This window comes from Protopterus annectens, chromosome 5.part0, assembly GCF_019279795.1.
Source record: "Protopterus annectens isolate FY-2018-M chromosome 5.part0, PAN1.0, whole genome shotgun sequence".
NCBI lineage: Eukaryota > Metazoa > Chordata > Ceratodontiformes > Protopteridae > Protopterus > Protopterus annectens.
The window spans coordinates 438,239,766-438,267,669 of NC_056735.1; positions in this window are offsets into that span (position 1 = coordinate 438,239,766).

Here is a 27,904-nt window from a genome sequence, read left to right on the forward strand (position 1 = left end):
CCTGCCATATGGCATCCGACCTTCAATGTGCATGCAATCATAGGGGGATTGTAGCAGACAAGGTATGCAGATGACTACGCACCGGCCGACATACCCAGCACCCCATGTTACACGAACATCCACCTAGGGCGTCATAGACATGGATGACTGGTGCCAGAGCCATGGCCTGCTACCAAATGCCAGAGAAGGTGCAGCCCTACCCAGTGTGAAGAACATGTTCGTCCCAATGTCACATGTAGGTGATGCGCCATTAAAGATGGTGGACATGTTCAGGAAATGGCTACCACACCTGTTGGCAACCTCTGTCAACACACACAATGGCAATGTGGGTGTGAAGACATTCCATTGTGGCCTCCTGGTCTGGATGGAATGGCAACCACATCAGGGTGTTCATTGTACCCTGTACACATCACACACCAGTGCAATGACTGCGTACAATGGCACATGTGGCCTGTAGCTAACCTGGCGCCTGCAGCACTTTCGGAAGGACATAAGCGTTCCACAAGGCGGGGATGGCGGTGCTGGGACATGTGTCACAAGGTGCGGCCAAGGGGACACCGGCTGTGGATCTTCACAGCACAGCTGCTCCGTGGTGATCTGTGCCTGACATACTGCGGCCATGTCTGACCTGAGTGACATGAGGACATTCCACCTCCCAGGCCCCATGCGAACACGAGCACAGAAGCGACTGTGAGACACCTCAACCCAAAGATGAGTGGGGCGTGCTGGGGAACAGGGTAGCGGCCAGACACACACTACAACACGGGAGGAGTGCCAGGCCATGTGAAGGAAAGGCCCTGACTGCCTTTGTCCAGGACTGCTAATGGCGTGTGGATGTGTGACTATAGTTATCGCCAGTCAACCTCTGTGTGTCACTGCTAGACCAGGGACTGGGGACTGATGGATATGGCATCCCCATCCTGAGGGGTGTTAGATGCCACACACAGTCATGCTAGGTCCACACATGTCGTAGGGCACATATCCTGTCACGTTCATGTGTGCCTATGTACCTATGTAGGGGTCCATGCGGATGTGGGTAACTGTGCTATGCTGATTTTGCCAGACATGCCTGTGGGTACCCACGACTACCGTGGGGAACTAATTACAGTGCTCCCAGTAGGCGCGTGCAAGTACACCATCAGTATCATGCGGGTTAACTGCACCGACATGGTGCTACACATGTAACCACCACACATACTGTGTACACATATCAATGAATGCTGCACCTGTCCTGCATGGTATGTCTGCTGCATGATGTCCGTGCACAACACACATCACATACACACCTGTCACCAGCCATACACACACACCACAACATACACAGCACGTACTATGCGGACACAGGTATCACATACACCTCTCACTACTCGTGTCCACCCTGTGCATCATAATATGTCAGCTTAACCGTGCATTGATGGTGTGGCTCACAGTTATCGCGGCAGAGACTTAATCATATGCACAGGGTGATATGTGTGCCACAGGCATGGGCTGTACCAATGGATGACATCATGTGTGTGTGTAAGGGCCAGTGCATTGAGTGGGCATGACTATGTAGATTGCATGTGGGTGTGGTGGAGCCCTACAGTTGTGTCTGCTGTGTGTGGGTGTGTGTGTACACAGTTCAGTCATCTGTGATGCCTACGGGGTATGCTTGGCAGCCCCTGACTGTACAGTGCAGGTGTTACGGCTCACTGTGTCTGCGGCGGCGAAGTGACCAGCGCCTGCCTGGGGTCGCCGCAGGCACGACGGGTGGAGGTACAGACTGTCCACTCTCTGATGTCACATGTCCGCTGGAAACGTGCCCACGGCGGGGCCGTCCAGGGCCACGTCCACGTGGCCTGCTCTGTCCTGGTGTGGATGGTGTGGTAGCAGCTGCAGTGCTACTGCTACCATCACTGTCTGTGTGGGCATGGGAGGTGGCACGCTGCGCTGACCTGCAGCAGGTGGTGTTGCTGGCACCGCCCGCGTGCCCTATGCCTCACCCTACCTGGTGTTCCTGCACGGACTGCGCCGCGCTCAAGGATGGCCAAGCCTCGGTCGATGAGACCAGCCATATCGCCCAATCTCCTATCCAGAACATCGGCAAGATGCTGTTGTGCATTCGCCAATGCCTGGATGCTGTCATTTAAGTGCGGATTGCGGACCTCTGCAGCCTCTGCCCCTCCTGGTTCTGCCGTTCGGTGCGTGCCTGCGTCGCCATTACAGTCTGGTACATGCGTCTGGTTATACCAGCTGCTGCACCTGGGCGGCAGGTGTATGTCTAGCGGTGCTCCCCTACGGGCAGCACCAGCCACATGCCTGCGTGGCACTGCACCAGTCCTTACACTGGCAACATCGTGTGTACCCACACCTTCTGCAGCCACCACACATTCCTGCTCGGGGACAACAGGCTGACTGACCGTCATCTATGGGCAGCGGTGTTGGGGTATGTGTCGGCATCTGAACCGTGTGCAGGGATGAAAGGGGCGTATGTGTGATGTTCTCCAGTGGCACAGACTCTGCCTGTGGCGACCCTGCCTGTGCCTCATGCACATGCTCATCACCACTAGTATCTGTGGGGACACTAGCATCAGATTGACCGCGGGAGGCAGCACCTACAGCACCTGTCAATACAAAGACATACCATCGGTTACAATACAGACACACACACACACACACACACACACACACACACACACACACACACACACACACACACACACACACACACACACACACACACACACACACACACACACACAGCATGCATGTGATTATGCAGGTGGCATGCAGCATTCACACAACACAGACCAGTGAATGCAGACCAGACATTCATAGTGGCAGTATGTACACTGCCCTGGTGGGGACAGTACAACAGGCAGGTGTCATTTAGTAGGCATGCAGTACACACATTCATGGTAGTTTGCATGCATCAGCGTGATACACCGTGTGGCTGCGGGCAAGTTGGGAGTACACATGTCTGCCAACACTATGTAATGTACACCGCAAACATGTGCGGTATCGTGTGGGCGTGTGAAGATGGTGTCCCACCGCATGCACCACATCACGATGGCTGTCATGGTGCAGTGTTATGTGTACAGTGTACAGATACAATGTATGTGTAACAGTGATGTCTGTGTAGATGCGTTTGCTGTGAGCTGTGTGCATAGCTATGCGGTGTGTGGTGCGGGCTCTGTGCCACTGCACAGTAGCAGGACACAGCTATGTGTCTGTGCGATCGTGACCTGGACACATTACATTGCCATGTCTGTAAGCCAGTTGAGCTGCTCACCAGCACATATATCGTGGACATTGGAGGCACCTGTAGTAGCTGTGGAGAGGAATTTCATGTCACTGGTGTACTACATCAGATGTCCAGGGGTCCACTACATTGATGAACCCACTATGTGTGTACAGGGTGCAATGGTGAGTACCCACTGTGGATGTGCTGTGTGGCAACATGCCTGTAGGTATCAACCATGGCCTTGTCTGTCTGACTCATTGACAATTGTGTGTGGTAGACATTGTGCACACGGCCCTGTGGTGGCCCATGTGACATACACCCATACTAGTGTGCCGTGTCACATTCTCTCTGGATATGCTGACAGTGTGTATGTCTGCTATGTTGTGCATAGGTCATATCATGGTGTGACAATGCTGCAGCCAGACATCCACGTGCATGGGACATGGCATGCGCCATGTCTGGCGTGTGCACCGATCCAGGGGCATGGGTCACATTGGTAACACCTGTGCTCTGGCCAGATCACAGCTCACTCTGTGGTACTGTGTCCATACTGCACTGGCATACCAATGCATACTACACATGCAGCCATTGTGTAACACCTACACCATTGTATGCATAGCTGAATGCCGCGTAACACACCAATTGGTTGTGTGGTGTCATACCACTCTCTGATAGCGGTGTATCTACTGTACATGGGTGGTGTGTATGTCGGGTGGTGCGAGCTGTATACCGTGGCGGGGGCACACACAGGTGAGCATGTCATGCCTAGACACATGGGGAATATCAATACAGCAGAACATGCGTTTGACTGGCAACAGACTTACCTGCAACAGACCCTTGTCCTTGCGACCGCCAGGCGTACCTGTAAAGGCATTACACAAAGGTATACACATTAGCCATTACTATCTCCACGGTCAGCACTGTGCATGACACATCATGCATGTGTGTGGTTGCATGTGCTATGCACATGTCTGCTAACACAACATAGCATACAATGGTTTTGCATCTTGTGTGGCCATATACCTGGCATGTATTGCTATATCATGTGTTGTACTATGACACCCACGTCGCCTATCATACAAACATGCAACACTGACTTACCATGCAGCTCCAGGCTCATAGCTCGGGGGACACCCACCTCCACGATGGTCGCAAGTGGTTCTGCGTGTTGTTCGTGGGTGTCCCCAGACTGGCCAGGAGCTCCTCCGTAGCTGTGAGTGGGGGCTGTGTTGGTGGCCCACCACCTGTCCCACGTTGTTGCCTGGCGATTGCAGCGGCACGCTGTCTTGCATGCAGCGTCAGGTCTGTGCAGTGCCTGCGGATTTGTTGGTAGCTGCGGTTGGTTCCACGCTGTTCCGCCTCCTGCACAACTCCTCCCACATCATCTGCCGTTCTTGTGCATGCTGTGGCACATGGCTAAACAGGCGTTGTAGTTACTCTGGAGGTATGGTATGATGACCTCCTCCTCCTGTCGGCTAAATGGTGGAAGCCGGGGCGTGGCATTATCTGGAAGACATAATGATGGTGGCAGGTCACATTCACACTGCTGTGCTGGCATACTGTTGGAAATACATTGCTATGACATATGCGACATCTGCACAGTGATCTGTGAAGGGCATCGTGGCGGTGACACAGCCCGATGTTGTGGCTTCACACCATTGAGCACTGGGTGTCACATCATATCTGTGTGCCACCCCATCACACTGTGCACGCACCATGTAGATGTTAGCCTGCCATGGACATGTGTACCTGGCTGCACCTATGTCCATATCAGTTGGCATATGTCCCCATGTGGCGTCTGTGCTACTGTTCACCTGTGCGCTGTGTATATGTCAGTACACATCCGTCTGTGTCCATTGTGAGCGTCAGCAGCGGCACTGTACACATACACATGGACACCTGCACATGCATGTGTTGTGCCATGTACTTCCACACAGCACTGTACGGTGCTGGACAACTGCCCCAGCTCACCTGTGTTACGTATGTGATAGACATGGAGCAATGTGTAACCATGACACATTAGCAGGAAAGGCCATGCATAGCATGTACACGCACACATTGTGCAGAGCATCACACAGCACCTGTAACATGACAGGGTGCATCGCCACCACATTACTACTGTGTATGGTTGATAGTGAGAGTGCCTTTTGTCCATTGCACCATGTGGGACTGTGATAGCTCATGCAGCCTTGCTGGTCATCTCTGCATGATATGGCAGGGTATGCCACATACATGGCAATGGGTGTGACCCACCCAGGGGCTGGAGGTATTGGCAGGGTGGCTGTCCATTGCTTTTGTCATAGCTGTGTGAATATGGACATTCAACATGTTTATCACCATGGTGTGGACACTGTCCTCCAGCGAGGTATGCTGTAGGGTGCTTGTTGAGGGTGTGTGTGGTGCATGCAGGTATCACACATCCATGCATACACTGTAGCCCTGGCAGGTGCTATGTGCTGGGATGTTGATCGACACAGTGCTGTATGTGTACACACACGCTATCCCATGCACATGGATATCTGCCTGAACTGATGTGGGTAACACATATGTGTACATACATTGCCGCTGCCACCCACATGTCTGCTGCTGCACTACACACCGCCATCCCTCCCTGTGTGAATGTGGTGTTGGCCTCAGCAGAGGTATCCATGTATGGGGACATGGATGTTCACATAGCAGGCCCACTGATGGTATCGTCGATCTGACCATACACATATGATGCACCCTCACACATACAACCCATTCATATTGTTGTTCACAATGGTGACACGGCTATATTGCTATGCGGAGCCATTCACAGACATACATACACAGAGGCATGCCGCCCATCTGTGTCATTGGCGGACTATTGGTGTGGTTTGGCACCTAGCGTGTTTGACTGCAGGTGGCGCAGACCTACTGTGCACATGTCTACATGGTAGGCCTGTTCTACGGTAGGCATCTGTGATGTGCTGTGCACATCTCATACCTGCACATTTGCTTGTTGTCCATCGGTCCACAGGCCAGTGGTGGGACATACAGGGATGTTGCTGAACATATGTACATGCGACCCTGTACAACTGTGGCGCTAGCCTCTCAGATGCTCATGTGTCGTGGGCGTGAACACCGTACACACACATGTGGTTGTGGGCGCCGTCCATACCCATCTCCACCTGTGGGTTGCTATCATCCCACACACTCCTTGTACTGTATGTTCAGGCTATGCAGCTATGTGGGGCTTGTGTGCATACAATACGATACTATGTGCCTTTGCACCCATCACGAACATTGTCACACAGGTACACGGCAGCCATACACATCGCAGATTGTTGTCAGCATGTCACATGTGGTACACACCTAACACATCTCCTGCGGGACATGGTAATCTGTATGGGCATGTCCAGTAGTGACATACCACAGCTACCCCTACATGGCGGCTAAGAGGGACATGTCTGTGTACATCTACTGTGACATATACACAAGCAATGCCCCCTACCTACATCACATGGTACTACCTGTGGGTATGTGTGTCTGCATCCATGCTATGGCCATAGATGACAATTGTACATCTATATGTGCAACATACCTCAGTGGGGGTTGTCATGAGCACATGTTCCATGTGTCAATGCATTGTTTGTGTCTGTTGGGCAGTCATTGTTGTGCATGGTTTACATGGCTGACATAGTGTACTGTGTCTGATTCCAGGTACTTCATTGGGCTACCAGCATTGTACATTTCTACAGCACATTCCAGCCATCATGTAGCCAGCTTAGATGACAGTGGGAGGTGTTCCGCCATGTGCACATATGTCACACGGTACAAGGGTGACTGACACACATTGTCGGGACTGGGTTCTGACTGCTGTGGATGTGTGTACCGGTGTTGACAACCATGACTGCACCAGATGGTGTCTTCTGGATGTGTGACATTCACAACAAACACCCACATTCACATAGCAGCACATCGTCCACGACAATTGACATTCCTGCCTGAACACTGTATGCGGTATGTTTGTATGACCACTGCATATATCACTGGTGGCCACCAGCATGGCTGCCTACAACAGCAGTGTGTATCCTGTGCAAACATGGGTTACACCAGTCACACCACACCTGTGCCAGCTGGCCCTGTAGTGGGTGACAGTGCAGTTCCATTCATCATGTAACAGTATACATCGTGCACCAGTATGTTGCAGACATGTGAGCGGCTGTGCTACTCAACATATGCACACATGACACATCACCTGGTACACCGTGTCTGCCTTGCCACCTGCTATTGTGACCACCCTGTGATGACATTATGCGGCCCACATGGGCGTGGACATGTGATGGCTCAATGGTGAATTAACCGTCCAGGTGTGTGTCTAGCCAGGTGTCCAGTAGCCACTGGTCTGCATGCAGGGATAGTCTACATTGGCCTACTCTGTCACTGGGACTGTTGACTATGGTCATACTGTTGTTATGCAGGCATGTGCTGTTTGTCCAGTCTGATAGTCGTGTTGAACCACACTACCGTGGCACACATGCCGTGTGGACATCTGGCTAAGGTGTGCAGCCCACATGTACATCTTCTCATGCTATGCTGCCTGTGCAGCGGTGTCACATGTCTGTCTCTGGCAGGGCTGTCACAGGTAGGCACAGCATGCAGTGATGTGTAACAATGCTTACACCCTCCACTGTGCTGTACACTAGCACTGCACACACAGTACAGCACACATGTCATTTATCTCACGGTGCCTGGGACCTGCCTCCATGCCCTACGGCACACCTGCCAGTCCAGATTGTACACAGATCATACCTCCCAGTCACATACCTGGACTGCAACACACACAGGTGGGTGGTTCCCACACCACACCGTGATTTACACACATACTGTATTTTCCCATGACACATTGCATCATAGGTAGTCCATGTTCAGATACCCATGTTTGTGGCCACTACACACATTGTGACAGCGACAGTGCAGACACTGTACACCACAGGTTACATGCCAGTCGGGTTGGCATGCTGTACATTGCACCTGGGACAGTTGCTACTGCTATGTATTGCCAGCAACACGACCTTCCCTAGTATGGACTCCCACGTGCCCACACATGCTTGGCCATGCAGTGCGCATAGCTGGGTTACACATTACCAGACACATACCATACCTACACTACCCTCAGCATGCACCAAACCTCCATGTGTCTGTATGCTTGGCCTACCCTCCTCCCCTCTCTGTTTGCTGAACATCCATGCTTACCATCCCTGCTAGCCACACCCTAAGCACACAACCATAGCAGCATGCATGGTACATACACACTACAGCCGGTATTACTGACATCCACTGACAGAGGTAGTTGAGGGCATGGCACCCGTCCGATGGACAGTCTATGTGCCTATGCCAACAGTGATCACAGTGCACTTCTGCTACATTTACACACTGGTAGGGACCATGCTATTCCACACTGAGACATGGTGGTGCTGGCATTTTCACAGGCCACAGTGGTATTCCTGTTCCATGCACACGTGCTGTATGGGCACATGTGCAGGCTGTTGCCGCAGTAGTTTTGTTCACCTGTGTGTTGTGTGTCACTTGACAGTCATGGTGTGTCCTGCTGGTGCATGACATACTCCACAGCTAGCTACCTACACATGACTGCCAGACATTGCAGTGTGGGCCCTCACGCGGTGTGGTGGTATGTCTCTGCTGTTTGACTACATCCACATTCAATGCAGCATACCACGGTCGTGCAGGCATTGGCGACACAGATGTTGCTGGCATCCTGCCTGCCAATGGGGTACCTACCAACAATACACACTCTCACTCACTACAGGGTTCCAATCCTTGGCTGGACATTGTATTAACCCTGTGGACACATACATAGTACTGGCATGCACATGTTATGTCTGGGAACACAGTCCCAATGTCACCTCCAACCGCCGTGGTTGTTGTATCCGCCAACCTGGCTGTTACATGTCTCTGCAGCAGCACCGTCAGTGACTGCTAGCCCATTCATGTCGTTGTGCACCCTGACCACCACACTACCACATCTATCACACTACACATGGATGGTACTGCATTGCACGTATGGGGCTGCATCTCTACACCCATGACTGGGCCATTCAGTATGGCACTGGGCCACATCTTGACATACATGCTTCACACACTCATTGACTACCTGCATGCCTTTCCTGGCACCCTTGTTGGGCTTCTGTGCGCCACAGCACACCACATCCCATGCTGGCCACCTGTCATATTATTGCATGGGTGGTTGGGGTGGTACAGAGGGTATCACATCAGACATGATCCGCTCTTTGCCCTTCAGCACCATTCCACTTTATGCTATTGACAGTGTACACATCCAGCATCACGTCGTACCCTATGTATCGGCATGTTCGCCATGTGCCTTCTGTACAGTTCACACAGTGGTGCAGGCATATCATGCTGACTACAACATTTCAGGGGCGTGTGGCATTGCCGTTCCTCAGACATGTGGCCCCTCATGCTCAGTATTTGCATCGTACACTACCTGCTGTCACACAGTACTGTACATGCCTACATATACCACTTCTACATACCTGGCAGCATTCTAGCTCATCCTACTCATGTTGCTGACACCCATACAGGTGTCAGTGTGGCAGATATATCATGTAGATATCATTGCATCAGTTACATCACACATAGTGCATACACATCACCTTTGCATACTGACGGTCATGCGGTGTGTATCACATGGATACTGTCCCTATACAGGCATATCACGTTGTACATGGTTGATGTACACACACATGGCCCACATGGTGCTGTGGTTGCCATATTACACCATAAGCGTGGGTACACATGTGCAGGACTACACATTTCTGGACCGTATGTCTAGCTGATACCTTGGGTGCCCTTGTACCTGTGCCATACACACATGTACCGCGGGCCGTGTTACAATGACACATGTGTGGTGTACCTTACACAATGGATACAACGTTACATGTCTCAGTATAGTCATGCTGTGCTCTCTACCCAGCTCAGACAGTTGACATATGCAAATGACAGCCATGTAACACATCTGTGCTCACCTGCATGCCACTAACACAGGGGTGTAATGTACTCTGCCATGGGCCATGTTCTCCACAGTACTGATGCATGTAGTACTCCTACATGGCGTTTGCTGTGGGCAGGGGAGGAGCAGTCCTGCATGTGTGCACACATGCCACATTGCTCAGCCGGGCGTCTGTGTGACATCCACAGACTGGACACACACCATGCTGTGGGACATAGGTCCTGTGCACATCCCACAGGGGCACACTGTGTCACTAGTCATGTGATAGCTGCCTTGCTGGTAGGGTGACACACACCCATGGTACCACCACAGCGGACGTATTGTATAGACATGACAGTTGACATCCAGTTCTGCCGTTCAGTGGACACTACCATGGGGGGGGGTGTCAGTACTGTGTACATTGCACATGTGTTTACACACGGCCCTGCTGGACATCATTGTGGCACACATTGCACCTGCTATGGAGCGTTTGGACATGGTCACTTGCTGTTACCTCCATTTCGGGTACCTATTCTGCTACTACATTGTCCCATATGTGCAGGCCATACATATCTTGTGTATGTATATAACATTAGCCCATCGCTCCATCATGCATGCTATGCCTGTGATACTGTCTATGATTTGTGAACATATCCATCATGCCAGCTTTGCATTACACATAATTGACATAGTCGCCCCTACTGCGTGGGATAGGTGCCGTCGTGCGCACATTCCGTATGACATCGGCGGTATATGCCCATGCACATGTGTGCTGTGACACTATACATAAATGTCCTATCCCCTGCTGTGGCACTTCAGTGTTGGATATCCACTGCCAGCATCGGCGTGGGTGGTGGCATTGTTCTGTGTTTGCAACCCCTATGGCAGACCTGGGGTAGGGTTACCACCTGTGCCACTTTGCAAGGGACAGTCCCTCCTTGGGCAGTTGTGTCCTGACAAATTTATCACAAATGGCAAATGTCCTGAGATTGTGGGACATCACTATATCCCATTCTTATGTAAGAGTTGCATAACATACTTATTTATGTATGTACATTCCTAACTGTTACAAGACACACAATAAGCAACTGAACTGCTACAAGACTACACTTTTCTTTATGCAAAGAGTAGAGTTCTAACCTTTGTACTGACCATGGGTATGTCTCCACCTGTAACATCTGAAGTGTGTCGGCGATTTCCCACTTTGGCCTTTTGAAAGGGTGGCAAGCCGGCCCTGGGGTTATCACTGGTGTTTACATGTTGTCCCACTGCTGTGCACACGTTGTCCACAGTTGTTGGTATGCTGCGCGTTTTAGCATTACATATCAACCTTCGCCTCTCTCTGCCTGATGGACAGGTATCTTTACCTACACACACCGTTCACATACTGTACAGATTCGTCATACGTATCGTGCGTTACACACCAGTACATGTCGTGGGTTCGACATACCTTTCCGGCCTTTTGTTTTGAGTTCGTCTCTATTCCCCTGTTTCTCTTTCTCTACTTTGTATGCGTTCGGTATGAACATACGGTTTGAATAGTCTTCCTTATATTCGTCGTCGCCTGATGCATGTGGGTTAATCAGGCCAATAGCTGTTCCTCGGTGTGTACTTATGCGCATATCAGCGGTGATCCCCTTTCCTTTCGTTAGATTCTGGCGTCGGCACTAGGCCATGGTTCTTTCCTCGTGGGCGTTGGTTATTTGCAATACCTTCGTGAGGATGGTATGTATTGTATCATGTTTGTGTGACTGCATCCGCTATGTGTGTTGTCGGGTACATTTCGCTGTGGTGTTAGCCGTGGATTGTGTGTGTTGGGTATGGTATTGTGTTCGACATGTGGGTCACCGTGTCCTGGCGGCGTCTGTCGATGGCGTTGTGCATTCAAATGTGTTACATGGCTGTTATTTTCCTGTACATAGCGAATGCATGGATGCATGAGCCGCTGCTAGTGTTTCCCAGGAGCTTGTTGTGGGTATGCGCTGTCATTCACTGCCTGTATGTGTTTGCTACGGTTTTAGCTGTTATCCCTTTGATATGTGCAATGGGGTATATCTGCGGATGTGGGTGGCAGTGCGGGTGTGAGTCTTGCATTTATACATACCAGATATGCTTGTGTGTGTGCTCCATCCGTGCTTGGGGAGCTGCGGGTTACCTGTGTGTTGTTCGGGAATGTTTGTTTTGTTGATGTCGTCTGCTGTCGGTATCGCCTGCATGTGTGCTTCCTGCACGTATTCCTCCTTCACATCGGTTATATATCTGCGGATGTTCGTCCGTGCCTACCATCCATTGGCATTTTGTCGCTGATAATTCACGGTGATTGTGGTCCTATACTTGGGGCGGACTGTATGCTACCGGTAGCCTCCTATTCGTGTGCCGCTTGCTTACGTCCGGTCGTGGAACACACGCGGTATTTACCGGACCGTGACTGTTCACGATCGGTGCGGGATGGCACATTCGTATTTTCGCCGTACATGCCTGATGCTGTGTAGCGTTGCCCGGCGGACCGTGTGGAGTGTGCGTTATGGCGCCATACCTACGGTGCGTGGTTTGTACATCGTCCTTTGCATCTCCTGTTTGCTATGGCCCTGTGGTACACTTTGGGACATTTGCGCTTTGCATCATTTTACGTCGCCACGTGCATAGCCACTGAGGAGATGTCAGTACTACTTTGTGGGTACTGCTGTACATCGCCTATGGTTCCTGTACTGTATGCCTCGCCTGTTATTACACTCCGGCTGTGACATGTCACCTTCATACACAGTTTACACTGGCACACACATTACACACACACAGCGGAACACCGACAACCTCACCTCACACATACACATATTGCCGCCATGGCTGTCAACCTTCTATTTCGGGTGGGGAACACACACAGTAGTAATGTGAAACACATGGGCATAATGTGGAACACATAGTAATGGCATAGTGACAACTTCAGCTAAGTAGGTCATAGGTTGATTATGATATGCTGATTTACTTACAGTGAAGAACCTTTACTAACTTACTATGAGTACATTCTATTTACCAGGATGTCATTTATATACATTCCTAACAATGGTTGTTTGAGAGACATTTTCAATGTGGAACTTGGAGGAACTGCGAGGAACATGCACTGTTTTACACCCCAGATGAGTCGTTCCTCATAATGTCGTACACTTCACTGGTATGCTTTCGCTTCGCACCGACGGTTGAACACAATACCTCGTTGGCGCATCGCGGTGGCGGCGTGTATCTCCGCACTCATGTCCTATGGATATGACACGCACATATGTAGGGTTGCCACCTTTTCAAATGGCCAAAGTGGGACATTTTTAGTAGATACGTCAGATTTTGCATGCCAACACATACCCACGGCCAGTACAAAGGTCAGCGGTTCACTTTTTGACGGAATACAAAGCTGTAGCATTACAGTTGCTTATTCTGTTTATTATCATATTTAGATGTTTCTTCTACAAAATAACTGTTTTCTGCAACTAATAAAGTAATTATGGGAAATGGTTTTGTCCTACAATCTCAGGACATTTGCCATTTTGTCAATGTTTTGCAGGACACAACTGCCCAAAGGTGGACTGTCCCTCTGGCGTGGGACAGGTGGTGACCCTACACATATCCGTTACTGTACCGTGGACGGTGACCATCCCGACAGCGGATATGTATTGCTGCAGGTTAACATTTCCATGGCTGGCGTTACCTGCCCTGCCCACCCTCAGGATGATCGGGTTGTCGGTCACTATGTTTAATATGTGGTGATTTCGCGTCTTACTTATCTGTGAACTTGCATCCCTGGGTTCCATATTACCCTGTTGTCCTTTCTATCTGTGTATGCGTACATATATTTCTACATGTGTACTGATATGTATTTCCGTATCTGTGTATGCACATGCGTACATGTGTGGTCGACTTGCGGCGATAGTGGCAGCATATGGCTACGCCGTGTGCTGTTGAACCGGCGTCGCGTTGAGGTGTTGGCGTTCCATGCTCTGCTGGCTATTGGGTGTGCAGTGTTTGGCGGTGCCTTTGTTGGAGTCACACATACGTCCGCATCACGGTACACATTACGGGCGGACATGTTTGTGTGGCGTCCATTTTACTGTGTGTGCAGGTCAGGAGGTGTCAGTCCATGGGGCCTACACTGTCAAAGTATGTGCTATCGTTCCCTCTTTGCCAGGGCGTAGGCATATTAGGTGCGCCTCTGTCTACCTACTGGGGCTGGCTCAGTGTGTCCGTGGCGCCGCGCCCTGTGCCTGTGCTTGCCCTGGCAGTTGTGGCGGGCTTGGTGGCCCTCCGGCATTATGTCCCTGCAGCAGCTGTTTCCGCAGAATCATATTGTGTAGCATACAACATACTATGAATATGTGGGCACTTGTGCCTGGAGAGTACTGCAAGGCTCCACGGATGTATCCAAGCACGGAACCGTGATTTCAAGATCGAACACACGCTCTATGATTATTCTCGTTTGTGCGTGTGCCTCATTATAAGCGTTCTTGCATGTGTGTGTGTGCATTTCTGATGGGTGTCATCAACCACGGCTCCAGTGCGTAGCCAGCATCCCCACAAGGTGACCTTGTGTGATGTCCCCACTGGCGAATACCTGATACAGCTGTGAGGCATGCCAGATATGGGAGTCGTGGTAGCTTCCAGGGCTGCCAGCACACACATCCATGATAATGCCCTGCGCATTGCACCGCGACCTGGCAATTGATGGAGGTATCCCTTGCGGTTTATGTAGCGTCTACCCTGCTCCCCAGGTGGTGACTTGATTTCTATGTGCGTACAGTCTATCGCACCCAGGACCTCCGGGTATTGTGCCACACGGTGGAAGCGGCGCATATTGCTAGCCAACTCCTCCTGAGATGTGGGGAACTTTATGTGCTCATGGGCATGTGGTAACATGGCATCCAGGAACTGGTGTAGTACCCTGGATGCTGATGCCTGTGAGATGCCCATTATGTCCCGGTGGGCCTTTGAAAGGTACCTGTAGCCAGTATTCGCAAGCTCACACATACCTTTGTGTCCACTGGGATGGGCTCCCCTCTGTTGTCTCTTGTTCCCAGGCGCGGCCGGCACAGCTCCACTATTTGCTGTAACGTGTCCCTGTCCACCCTGTAGCGCTCTACTATCTCCAGGTCTCGCAGCCCCTGGTAGGTCACCCTTGGTCTGAACACTCTCCTTCTCCTGTGAGGCCTACGGTAGTTGTCGGCACCACCCGCCGCAACTCCGTCTGTCTCTGCCACATACCTATGCATCACGGCCACGGCGGCACCCAGCATATACATGTTAAAAGTTCCCGGTCTGTTTACACCCTACGGTGCGGCGTTTGGGAAATCGGGCTGTGTGTTGTGCGCATTCACATTTATTACTGTTGTGCTGTATACCGGTGATGTCATTGGGTGTGTCTGTGCGGACCCTATCCATGGATTATTTCCGTGGTTTTACGCTTGCAGCTGCAGCGGTACTGCCTGTAGTGTTACATTACAGTTGCCTGCATTGCCTTCGCCTGGCATCTTACATTACTGCATCCTGCAGGCACATGGCATATGATGCATTTTATCTGCGGACGCGATTATGCTACCTCTGTACTTGGCTGTGCTATTTCGGTTCTTTGCTCTTTGCATTTCTACTACATCCCCTATTATCTTTGCTCTCATATGCCTCCCCTTTCCCGTTCTGCAGGAGTCTGCATGCAGACTTATCAGCTGCCGGCGTTTGCCCTTCCTGCATTGATTGGTGTTAATTGCTCGTTACGGATACATTTACACTGCTTCCGCATTTCCTCGTATTCTCCGCATTACCTTCCTATATCCCTGGTTGTTGCGGTGAGGCCGTCACATGACTGGTTTCGGGAGCGTAGTCATCCTCGTGCACATGCATTTATGCAGCGCATTCTGTACTGTCAGCGCATCTATTTCCTAACACGCCAGTCATGATGCTGTAATGTGCATTGTACAGCCCAGATTTGCTGTCCTCAATATCCTTCCTCCTACAGTGGCACACCCTGTGTGGTTGACATGTATCTCGTGTAGGCCACTCCTCGGTGTAGTACCGCTCGCCGTTTGCTCCATCCTTACGCTGGCGCCGTTTTTGCGATTCACTATTATCTGCCTCATTTGCATGGAATTGACTACTAATACCTGGTTACGGCGCGGACACCGCCTCCACTCCTTGACAACCATTGCGCTGGGGTTGCAGCTTTACATACATACTATGGTGTGTGGTGGCTGTGCAGCTGATTTGTGTTCTAATGCTCTTTTCGGACATTATCATATTATTTCATTGCTTTACAACTTCTGTGCACACATCCGGGGTCTGCTGTTCTTTCTACGTCGTGCCATTTATGTCATTTTTACATTTTGTGCATATTTTCTTTGGACATTCTCGGTGCCTTTCCACATTGGCATATTGCACCTATATGATACCTGACTTTGACAGCCTTCCGTTACTCCTCCGGTATGTTTGGGTAAATGTACACCATGTTTTTTGGCTTACATTGCCGTGCCCTTCTTACGCCTGCGCCGCCGTGGATCGCTATTTGCCCTCATTTGCATGGTGCAATACCGCACACAGTGTGTTTTGCATACCTACGCCCGGGGCGGGGCGGTCCGGCGCCGCCCGGTAGTGCCGCGTGGAATTCATTCATACCTGAATCGCTAAGCAGCCATATTTGGCGTTATAACGCCGATGCTATGCTGGCGCCTGGCGCAAGGTTCATGAATCCCGGGGATAATGTATTTATTTATTTATTTATTTTAAATTTGTTAACCGGGTTAGTCCAGCTGAGCATTTAGCTCGTTTTCAGTGGAGACCCGAGGAGAAAAGCCCTGCAGTGAGTATTTATATTTTACTTACATACAGTAAAGACATTTTCATCAGCAGCTAAACAAATAGTGAGATAACATTTACATTACATCATACAGAAAAACAGTTGGGTACAATGTCAGGAATCATACCGTGAACAAAAAGAACATTTACAATAAATCATACAGAAAGCAGTTGGATACAATGACAGAAACCATACTGCAAAGACTTAGGTACAATGTCATGAAAGGAATACAGTGTTCATTATTCCTAAGTGGTTATGTGCAGTTTAGGTACAGGAGGATTAGTAAAGGCAAGAAGTAATTAAGCATAGAGACAGAGAGGTAGATGATTATTACGTTAGACAGTGGAGACGAATGGAGGGAGGAAGAAGAAAAGCTATGGTTGGGTAGTTTAAGGGGGGATGACTACAGTGGCAGGACCATTTATTTGATAGATATCTCCGAGTGGCTAGTTTGAACTGCTTGATTTGGTCAAGTGTCCTGATTTCTAGGGGTAGTTAGTTTAAAGTTTCAGCTGGGTTAAAGTTATAGAGTAAACACCCTGTTTTGCTTTTGGGTGTATATATCTGTAGGAAGTCCTGGTCTGAGCTGCATAGGGTCTTGGTTGTGGAATATTTAGATATAATAGATAGAAGGCTAGGGCAGAAAGATGGTAGATACAGGATGGAATGGATAATTTGCAGTTGATGTAGCAGCAGCAAATGAGGGAATTTGAGCCAGTCCAATATTTTAAGGGATAGCCAATTGTCTGGCTTGCAGGTTTGATTAGCAGCAAATCTAGCAACTTTATTATAGGTAGTTTTGAGTTTAGTTAGCAGTGTGGTATTCAGATTTGTGAATATTTGACAGCTATAGAGAAGGGTGGGAAGAAGAAATGTGTGGGCAAGAGTTATTCTGGCTGTATTGGTTAGATGTATTTTGTTACAGTATAGGAGTCCAAGTTTCTGGTGAGTCTTTTTGAGAGAAGTAGTGACTTGGAGATCAAATTTGAGCTGATCGTCTATTATGACTCCTAGCATTTTAGTGCTAAGTTCAGCAGTAATGATAGTGCTATTGCTTGATCGGATGGAAAATGTAGTTTTGAGATGGATGAGGTTTTTTGGGAGGAAGAGTAGGAGCTTAGTTTTCTTAGGGTGTAGAATTAATTTGTTATCACAAAGCCTTGTCTCTATGGTGTTGAATGATGCCCGGGTAGTAGAGTGGAGGTCAAATGGATTGTCAGCAATGGTGATGACTGTTGAGTCATCTGCATACTGAGCAAGTGTAGTGCTGGGACAAGAAGTGTAAAGTAGGTTGGTGAAAATATTAAAGAGGAGTGGCCCAAATATGGATCCTTGGGGGACATGCATTGGGACGATTTGGGGAAGGGATAGAGTAGAATGCCATTTAACGGCTTGCTGGTGGTTTGAGAAATAGCTAAAAAAAACAGGATATGGTGGGTGGAGAGAAACTTAAATGAGAGAGTTTGTCTAGCAGGAGGGGATGGGAGACAGTGTCAAAGGTTACGGACAGGTCAAGGAACAGACATGAAACTAGTTTATTGTTGTCACAGGCCAGTGATGCAGCATTGATGAAGGATATTAGTGCAGTTGTAGTACTGTGTTTAGGGCAAAAACCATGTTGTGTGTGTATTAGAATGTTCTGTTGGAGAAGATACTGCATTGTCTGCTTGTGGATGCATTTCTCAAGAATATTGGAGAGGGGAGACAGTATAGCAATTGGTTTGAAGTTAGATATATCAGATGAATTACCTCCTTTATGTATAGGTAATGTATGGAATGTTTTCCATATTACTGGAACATATGATTCAGAGATAGATCGGTTGATCAGGATGGATACAGTATAGACTGGAGGTTCAGCAGCAATCTGTAGGAAGTAAGAAGGTAGATTATTAGCTGAGGGGGGAGGAGGGTTTGAGTTTAGAGAGTAGAGATTTAATATAGGTAGTTGAGACTGATGTAAGGGAAAAAGAGTTAAAAGGATAAGGCAGAGAAGTTGAGAATGTGGGGTTATTAGTATTTTTTCTAGTGGGAAGATCATTAATTATGGTAGTTATTGAGTTAATAAAATGTTTATTAAATGCAGTGGCAGTTTCTTTAGAAGTTTTATTTGGGCATGGGTTAGGAGGGGAAGGTTTTCCTGGTTGCAGTATATGATTGATTGTGTTCCAGAATTTTTTAGGGTCTGATTTTAGGATAGAGGGATGGTTTGCATAGAAGTTGAACTTGTCTTTGTTGATAACTTTCTTTATTTGATTCCTAAGTTCTTTATAGGTCTATAGGAGAGAAGGGGTCTTGGTTTTAGTCCATATTTTCCATATCCTGTCACATTTTTTCATCAGGGCTCTAGTAGCTTTGGTCAGCCAAGCAGCAGTATTAGTTTTGATTCTGATAGTTCGAAGGGGAGCAAGGGAGTTGAGGATGTTTAGAAAGGTAGAGCTGAAAAAGTGGACAGCCTCATCTAAGGGGAGTGTAGAGAAATGGGACCAGTCAATTCTGGAGAGTTGGTCAGTGAAAGAGTTTGCACTAAAGGACGAGGTTTTGTGGGAAATGATAAATCTGACAGGTCTGGTGAAATGGGGAGTGTGTCTAGTTAATGTGATAGGGCAGTGGTCACTTAGGGAATTTGGTAGAGTGTGAGGGTTGTGGTAATTTTGGGGGTGAGACACCAAAATCCAGTCCAGAAGAGACTGTGGCAGGTGTGACTTGCTAATATAGGTAGGGGAAGTGATAAGCTGCTCACATCCATGTAAGTTGATGCAAGAGGTAGTATGGGGAGTTTGAATGGTAAGCCAGTTTATGTTTACATCCCCTAGAATGATGGTTTCATTGTGGATGGTCTGTGAGAGGTGGGATAGGATAATATCAAGTATGCTGAGATTGTCTCCAGGGGGTATATACATTGCTACAACAGTTATGGTGGTAAAGTTGTTAAGTTTAACATTGGTAAGTAGGAGTTCAGCTGTAGAGAAAGTGGATAGAGGGAGGTTTGGACTGGTTATTGAGAGGTGGTCAGGGTAGAGTATGGCTACCCCTCCTCCTCTTTTCTTTTGTCTGTCAAGTCTAAGGATGTTGTAGCCAGGTGAGGTAATTTCACAATCTTGATTATATGGTTTCAGCCAGGTTTCAGTTAGGGTGACTATGTCAGGGTTATAGTTAGCTAACCAGGCATGGAAGTCCTGAACTTTATGTACTACACTCTTGCGATTGATAGAGTAGAAAGATACTTGCTTTTTTAAGGGAGTGAGGTTAGTCAATGTTTGTACAAAAGGATATTTATTCAAGATAAGTTGGGAGGGGGAGGGGTTAGGATGGATGTCTCCTGATAGAAGTAGTGGTTTGAAGTAGAGTAATTGTTTAGATAGGGAGGCATTTCTTTTCTGCCTATATGTGGTTGGGAGAGGGGGAGATCATTTTATTTTAGGAAGGAGAGTAGTATAGTTTTTGATAGAAGGCCTGGTTTGCAGGGGAGCTTGGGTTTAAGTATTTGCACGTAGAGTACAATTTGTTGGGTGGAAATAGGGTTAGGGTATATGTGTGTGATAGGAAGTGAGGAGGTAGAAGAGGGAGAGTATAGGTATGAGGAGTAATGATTGTGGTTTGAAAGGCATAATGTAAAGGTAGAGTATGTATAGACAGTGATAAGATGAGGTGAGTGATAAGCAGTAGTGTGTGGGAAGGTACTATATGAGAGGAGATGTGTTAGTAAGGAAGTAGTTGGGAGGGGCAGAGGAGGAATTAGAAGAGGTGTGGTTAAAGTGGATAAGTATAAAGGAAATGATATGGGGTGGGTGGGAATGGGGGTTGGAGGAGAGTGAAGCGAGGGCGAGAGGGGCCCTACCGAGTAGGTGCTGACCTTCTAAAAAAAGTATCTGTCAGCCCTATGCCAGAACAGTTTAGGATTTCTGCAAGTAAATTGGTAACTGTCTAATTAATTTTCAGGGAATTAGCTAGCTAGTATTTTACAGGGGAAAAGGGATAGATAGGGTGTAGATCTGAAAGGGGTGCAGGGGTCTGTAGCAGGCCTCAGGTTCTCGTGGTACTATGCTCACACTAGGTTACATATACCTATATTCCAGGGAGGAATAAGGTAAATGTGTACAGAAAGGAGTTCAGTTTAATATTTGCATATTAATAGAGGGGTGATATCATACTTTCTTTCCAGTCTCCTGGGTTATTCTTTTCAGGTACAGGTATGGCCGATTCCCGTTTTAGGTGAAATGAGACAGAGCCTTGGTCAGGGATTCAAAGTTAGGGTGCAGAAACAGGGGAGAGAACTAGGGGAAACAAAAAACATACAGAGTAGTTAGTGGGGGGGGGGGTTGGGTGATAGAAGCAGAAATACAGTACTCTTTAAAATAACATCTCACAAAATATCAGGTATGATACATACTCAGGCTTCAGTGTAATCTATCAGATACTAGTCTTAACTGGACTGTCTTGTATAGTTTACCCAGCTGGTAAACTAGGCAAAGGCCAAGGGTGTTAGGGAGGAATAAACATGGAGACTGGGCACAATAGTGTGAGCTCCAGACAGAGCGCTAAAAAAGCTCTTAAACAGCCTAACTCTGTAGTTTCATATTGTAGGCACAGAATGACCATTAAAACAGTTATAGATTAGCGTTACTGTAATTATCGTCACATAAATAAATAAATTGTTGTTAGTTGTGTTTTTTTTTTCTTGTGAAAATTGAATAGATGTTGTACAGTGGCAGCATAATTTTTTTTGGGAAAGCAGCTAGAAATGTAATAGTACAACTCATTAAACTTTCAATAGATGTCACTAGACAGGATGCAGCAGCTACAGGTTCATTTCACACAAGTTTGTGAGTTCACAGAAAAAGACTCACTAACTAACTCACTAACCAAATTTTCTTTTCTTAGTGACCTTTCTTACTGAAATGAGAACCTCTTTTGTTAGCTCAAATCGTCATGTGTGCATATGGGTTTTTGTTCTTTCTCACACAGTTTATCACACAGAGTGAGAGGAGACAATATTCAATATGGACTTTAGCACTCAGTAGTTAAGTGATTCTGCATTCAGGAAAGATAAAAGTTCCTTCTTAGTTTTGGTAAACAACTTAGGCAGATCATTTTATTTGCAGGTAGAGTTTGGAACTTCACAGTTTATGATGCAATAATGTTGTTTTTCCCTCTGTAAATATCAATGTAACAGCTAGCAGTGGTTTCAGTGTTAAGAGCATTTAAGAAGTACTGTTTAGATTTTATAAAAGTGCCTATTTGCAAGGAAAACATAAAATATTTGAAGTAATATAAAAAGAAATCAAGCTATTGAGCAGTGCTCGGCTCTTTTCTAAAAGTTTGTTTCAACAAAATATGGTTCCTAATACACTGCTGGATTATTTTCCAAAAGTCATTTCAACAAAACAGTGATTGAGAATACCCAGTGGTTTTCACAAAGACAATCAGTAAACAAAACTGCATTTACAAAATAGCACTCATTCCATTTAACCCCATTAATTATGGTCCACAAATCAAAAGTTCTTGTTCTCTACCAGATTTCGTTGACACCTTCTTGACAGACTTCATCCTATACACACACACACACACACACACACACACACACACACACACACACACACACACACACACACACACACACACACACACACACACATATACATATATATATACATATATATATATATATATATATATATATATATATATATATATATATAGGTCCACTTTTAAATGCCGAAATGCCGAAATCACGAGTTTTAAAAAAATGAACCTAAAACATTGAGATATCTCGACATTTAAAAGTGGGGAAAAAAACACAAATGAACTAAGATAAAGTGTTTGCAGGGGGCATGCCCCCTGCACCCCCCACACCCTCCCTACTTAAATATATCAACTCTGAGATCGGGGTACAGTGAAGAGAATGGTAAGTGCAACAGGAGCATTACCATTCTCTTCACTGTAGTGCCCCCCTGCAAACACTTTATTTTAGGTGTCTCTTTTTTTTCCCCCCAATTTTAAATGTCAAGATACCGAAATCTCAATGTTTTGAGTTCGTTTTTTTCAAACTCGGGGTTTCTGCATTTAAAAGTGTACCTATACATATATATATATATATATATATATATATATATATATATATATATATATATGTGTGTGTGTATGCATATAGCTCCCTGAAAACTTTTCTTTGGCCTAGAGGTCACGAATTTGATCTGCTCCATAGGCAAAGTTTCTCATATATCCCCAGAGGAAACTATTCCCTATCAGTTACTATGAACTTCTCCCTTTACTTCTGTATCTTCATCCCATGCCATATCCTTTTAAAGTACAATATGCAATACATGTAATACCATTATCTGTTATGCTTCCTTCATGCTACGCAGTCACCAGGACACATGCAAGCACATGCACACACACACACACACACACACACACACACACACACACACACACTCAATCACATAAACCCACAAACTGACACACATATATATATATATATATATATATATATATATATATATATATACATGTATTTTTTATAAATATATCTCTCTCTCTATTTGTCTAGCTATCCATCTATCCTTGTCTCTCTCCATGTGTATATATAAACAAATACAAATCTCCAAAAATGTCAAAAGCAGAAACTCAGGAATGTTATACCATATCATAACCCAGCCAGTCCTGACAATTTCATGGTGTACAGGGATGTAGCTCTGACTACAGCCCAGTTTAACCAGCTTTGACTAGTAGAAATAATTCCTATTAGAGAGACAGAGTGGATAGGTGTGCCTATTCTGCATGGCAATAACAGTGCTGAATGTCAGTTTGATAGTCCTGGTGGAGGTAGGACCTCAAACGTATTAAACATCTGGCTGGGGTTGTGCTGGGAACTGCGTAGGCATACTGCCTTACAACTGTAGGCAAGGTACATGCATCTTGTGCCCCCATTTTTGCCAACCTTGTAATGTTGGAATGGGAATCAGAATTTTTATTTAAAAGCAGGTTTTATAGAGATATAGCATTTTATGCTAGATATCTAGATGATTTATTTATATTATGGAAGGGTAATAAGGAGACCATAGGTGAATTTATGGCGTATATAAATAGTACTACACAATTTTTAAAGTTTACATATAATTTAAGCAGCAAAGGAATTGCTTATTTAGACACATTTATAAGCCATACGGATGAAGGTTTTACATTGAGGATATACAGGAAAACAACTTTCTCAAATGATTACATTCAGTACAACAGTAATCATCCATCATATATTTTTAAAAATGTTGTTAAAGGGCAATGTATTAGGGCAGCACGTATGTCATCCACAAGGGCAGTTATGGATGTTGAATTGCAGATGATTTTTAGGATGTTTGAAGATAGGGGATATCCTGTGAGAATGTTAAAGGACACTACGAATTATGTCTCCAAACAGTGGGGTATAAAATATATCCCATTGATGGGTAAATTTAATCAGAATTTGGTTAAATTGAAAGATGATACTAAGGATGCTGTCTACAACAGGGTGTGTGTGTTAATGTGTACACCTTATGTAAATTATATAAAGGATATAATATGCAGACATTGGGATCTGATAGCGACTTCTAACCACATTGGTACTAAACTAGGGAGTTTACCTTCTTTTGTGTATAAAACAGCTCCTAACTTGAAAAGATTATTAGAAAGAGCTGACAATTATGGAAAAGAAAAAAACACTAAAGAAATGTTACCAAAAAATGTGGAACATGTAAACAATGTAGTCATATTAATTAAGTTGCATTTATCAGATTGACAGATATTAACAATACATTTGTGAGATGTAGGGCAGGTAACTAACACCAAACAGGTGGTATACCTTGCCACCTGTTCTGCCTGCCCTGCATTTTACATAGGTAAAACAGAGAGGCAAATGAAAAAACGTATTTATGAACACTATTATAAAATTCAAGTACAAGATAGACATATGCATGAGAAAGGTGGGGAGCATTTATTTAAATTTGCAATTTTTGACCAGGTTACTAGTTTTCCATATGGAGGGGACTTGGAAATGTCCTTAGCATTGAAAGAAAGCCAGTGGCAAATACATACTGATGCCACTAGATTACCTGGTATTAATGATAGTATTAGTTTAAAACCTTTTTTAATATTAGGTTAAGTAGCATTTTATATTTTATATATGTATATACATTTATAGTAGTAATGGAATGGTATGTATTGTGATTCTATTTTAACATTATAATATTTATTAGGTTTCTATATTATGATTTACATGTAATATATATTTTTTTATGACACTAGTATAATGCATAACCAATACTAACGCATATTCTAGTTTTTTATTTTGATTCTGAAACTTGGATGATCTGACATACACTTTTAAAATGTTTAATGGAGAGTTATTACTTTAATTAAATTGGCGCCTTTTTTCAAGTAAATTGTATTTAAACAGGACAATAATGTAGCTATCTGATTCTGATGAAGACTGTGATTCATGCAGTTGAAAGCGCTTAACCTGTGGAAGTATTTGGTGGAAGTATTCTTCGTAATAAAATCTGTGGATGTAAACTGTGAAGTTCTTATCGCTACATACTTTCTTCGTTATCCAGTTTGTTGTTCGAGCTGAGTGGGGAGTCGCCCAAGTCTGCACCAGACCTCTATATTCATTTTGTTACATGCTTAGAATTGGTTTCTTATTGCTCATCCTAGCATGCATCTAAATATGATGTCAGTCCAGGGATGTGGATGGGAGTTAGTCCAGCAGAAAAAGTCCCTCATTGGATCGATGACAGACCATTTTAATTTAAAATGGGTGGCGAAAGCCAAAGACACTCTGGCTAGGCTTATAAATGCCCTAGGGCAGATAGCCTAGTATGAACCTATGAACCTAATCTCTCAAGCTCATCATGTTTGCATGCCCACAGGGAAATCTAGCCCGGTGGCGCATGGATGAGAAGCCGGATGCTTCCTTGGAGCAGGACTTCTCCAAGAAATTAGACCCTCCTGGTGAAAGCATACACTGGTGTTCCACCATGCTTAATGTTCAGCTGTTGAGGAAGGAAAAATACTGAATTAGGAAAATGGGATCTGCTGTAGGTCCTGCAAGGCTGTGAGTAGGTTTTAGTCATCTTTTCAAGTTATACAAATGGGATTCAACCTTATTTTTTTAAATCAATCCTGAGTCAACCAAATGCCATTCAACATTATGCACTGCACAATCATATGCAAACTGCACTGCACTGCACAAACACATGAAAACTCAGATATACACATGCACACCATCCTCTGCAACAGACAATCCAACAGGGTACTTTTGGTATCCTCATCTCTTCTTTAGTAGTTACCTTTCTTTCTTTCTTTCTTTCTTTCTTTCTTTCTTTCTTTCTTTCTTTCTTTCTTTCTTTCTTTCTTTACCTTTAGTTTTCTGCTTCCTGTTTTTGTTTCTGACTGGCTGTCCATTTTGCTGTAGAAACAAGAACTTGAAGATTTTCATCAGGTTCCCCTATCCCACTATCTTCAATAAGTGATTGAGTTATTTATTCCATAGCTATTTTGCTTGATTATATACAAGACAAAACAAGCTCAAAATGTTTTACTAAAATGTTTCTTTTAGCATATAAGTAAAGAAAGATAGAATATCTTGTCTTGCGCCTATAAGATAATATAAAAGAAGTTATCCTGTTTAATAGCACTAACATGAAAAATAAAGTTTTATACACAGTACTGGTCAAAATACAATTCCTTTTTTAACAATTTACAAGGTGGTACGGCGGTAACGTTGTTACCTCACAGCAAGAGGTTCTCCTGTTCGATTCTCTGCTTGGCTTATGAGTGCCTTCTGTGTGGAGTCTGCATGGCCTCCCCGCAGATGGGTAGCATTCGAAAGACATGCGTGCGTAAATGGGTGTGCCTTCGTTGAAGTTTGGGCATTAAGCTGGCACCTCGGCATTTTGTAAAAAAAAAAAATCTACTGCCAATCATTAGCAGACCAGAGTTCCGCTGTGGCGACCCCTTACTGGGAAAAAGCCGAAAGACAAACAACAACAAATCAAGTACATTCACATATACATTGTCTTTTCTCTGTTGAGAAGAATCATCTCTCTTAAAGATGTATAAACCTTTTTAGTAGATAGCCCTCCTTTCTCCTAGATTGACACAGTTTCTCCTGGTTTGTATTTTCCCAGTATGTGATACTTTGTTTCCAGGCTTACAAGATCCATTATGTAGACACATAGTCATCTGGCTTTCAAATTCCACTAGGCATATACACAGTTACCTACTTTCTCAGTTTTATTAATGCAGATGCATAGACTCATTAAACTGAAACTTCTTCTCCAGCTGGACTCATACTGTAAATTTCTTTCTAAACAACTGCAAGTAAATGTTTCCTCTGCTTAATACCTTCTCACTGACCTCTCTAGAAATATAACTAGAAAAAACTTCCATTTTACACATGCTGTTTGTAGTGGCAAATGTGTGGTACCCACCCTCTTTTCTCCTTAATAGCTAGTAACATTTAATCCCTTTAAGTACAGAGTGAAACTTGGATAGCTTATCATAGTGCACAGCCCCAGCTTAGACCCAGATGGTTGAGTGACAATGTCAGCCAGTGATTCACTCCTAAACTTGGCAAATACACCATAAATGGCATCTTTAGCAGTGTCTTTATCTTTATCACACTTCCATTTCCAAGACTTATCTTTGCAAACCAAAGGTCTTCCTCATTTTTCCAGTTACACAAGATAAAAAACTATCCCTTATTTGCTGAATATTTTTCCTGTCCTCATTCAGATTAATAATCTATCCCCAGGACTTAATACACTCTGTGTAAGCACTGTGATGCCCGTGCCCTGGCACAGCAATCAAGGAGCCTCAATCCTCACCA